Consider the following 2,195-nt stretch of genomic DNA (forward strand, 5'->3'; position numbering starts at 1 on the left):
ATATATGATACCACGCATACACATACAGCTCCAGGCTCGGCCCCACTGAAGATTTGAAAGAAGGAAGACCACTATATATGTTGTTGATTTTGATGCTTAAGAAACTGGTGTAATTAAACTTAGACATCAATAATATGTATACAGATCGTTCACTTGCAAAGATACTTTGGGTGCTTGGTACATTAAATATTAATTTAATTAATTCTTTATTTATGTACTTACTTTTAGCGAAATTGGTTTGTCAGATATCATTTTTGTGATATGAAATGTCCCAAACTGTCGTAGTTACCACACAAAAAAAAAACATTATGTGCTGCCATCTAGCGACGGTAAGCAAAACTATTATGAAATGTAGAAGCAATTCGCCTGAGTAGTAGTTTTCCTTATTGTTATTTTCTCACAAAAACGCGAGTAATAGAAGAAGATAATAACATTGCTCTTATATACTAATTGGGCGGGCATATCCGCTTTGTGAAAAATATTTTTACTTACTACTTTCAAAAAATATAAGAGAAAAGTTATCATACTAGGGAAACAAACTTTTGTTCATTTTCAGAAACAATCATTCAGAGAGTGTAAGTAACAATGTTTGTTTTAAATAATAAAGCAAATAAATAGTGTTCGTAAGTATGTTTAAAATTTCACAACCACCTAATTGCCTCGGAAATACGGAACTGATAAAACATAAGATGACAGAGTCTATAGGAAAGGGGTATATGTATATGCATCTAGCATTAATGACTGTCAGCAAACCTTGAAGGGTATGTTAGACAAAAATCAACAAATATAATATTAATACTTTAAATGGGAAAGTAAGTAAGAAAACTATAGCATTAACTTTACACTATCACGTCGAGTTTACTACATTAAACTGACCACTTTCATGTTTACACTCTTGCAGAATGTAAGAAATCAAACACAACTAATACAGAGTTGTCCTTTGCATTTTATTCAAGCCCCAACATGCAAGGTCCTTTCTCACAGACTTGAACCCCCATGGAAATCATACACATTTATTAGGTAATTACAATTTCATAGTGAAGTCACAAATTTTAAGAATGATTAAAACATTTTATTCAAAAGTTCAAAAACAAATGATATTTAAATCACCTCTCAAAGGACAAAATATACCCAGATCTAAAGGTTTAATTATCTACCCGGTAAAAAAAAACTACCAATTCCACCAGGCTCGACAATTTATACACATAGTGAAAATAGCAAACGCCCCCTTTCCGGTTAAGGATTTCAAAGTCGTCTCATCTGGATCGTCCAATATTAAACTTTTAATTAGAGAAGATATATCTATTATAAATTAACTCCCAACTTTATATAATAAAACAGCTTCACTATAATTGAATAACTTGTATAATATTGCTACAATTATTTCATTATCCTATTCTTTATTATTTATCTTTTAATTTACTTCATCCTTTTATTCTGTATTTTAATTACTCTTCGTAAAATGGTTGGACGTAAGACATTTTTGTACCTAATGTTGTACTCTGTTCAATTAGCTTGCTGAAGATTGAAGGTTTATATTCCGAAACGTTCGAGAATTAAATGTTCTTTTGTTGCTGCCATCGCTCTACTGTTCATCATTGAAATTGGATTCCCCCTCGACTGATCAAAGTAAGAAAGATTTCTTGCACACATCACGTAATACTTTAATTACAATTATCGTCAAAGAAAACTTTAGCTACTCACCTTGAATTTCCAAAGTCTCGGATCTTATAACCGTATTTCACTTTCTATCCATACTAATATCAGTGTTTATTGTGATACAGGATACTTTTGTTCAAATTTTCACATGTGTGCATAGCTATATAAATTTGACCTTATGTTTAATTTTTTGATGGACGAATTCAGAACTGTTGCAAGAGCTTCCTTCCAATGCAACTCGAACAAAAGAAGGAGATATTTATCACTTTGACATCTTTTAACAGTAAACTCTTAGGAGTCAGAGGCTATTTGGAAAGTGGTTCAATCCAAAACGGTATTATATTTAAAGTAGAAATGAAGAAATCATACTTTTATCTTCAGTAGTTGGCTCTGTCGATGGGATATTTCGTTAAACTTTTATGATTCTGCATTTTAATAGGCAGTTTGTAATATGTGAGTAGTTACTTGGTATATTCACGTGTGTTCTATTTTATAATTATACACTGAGTGGTCACAAGTAAATAAACACCTAATTT

General features: G+C 31.3%; 1 protein-coding gene across 2 annotated transcripts in view; it reads right to left on the minus strand.

Moving 5' to 3' along the window:
* Positions 1–2,195, minus strand: part of LOC106471321 (neprilysin-1-like) — a 56,305-nt gene that overhangs the window by 42,456 nt on the left and 11,654 nt on the right. The window lies entirely within an intron of this gene.

This window comes from Limulus polyphemus, unplaced genomic scaffold, assembly GCF_000517525.1.
Source record: "Limulus polyphemus unplaced genomic scaffold, Limulus_polyphemus-2.1.2 Scaffold4541, whole genome shotgun sequence".
Taxonomy (NCBI): Eukaryota; Metazoa; Arthropoda; class Merostomata; order Xiphosura; family Limulidae; genus Limulus; species Limulus polyphemus.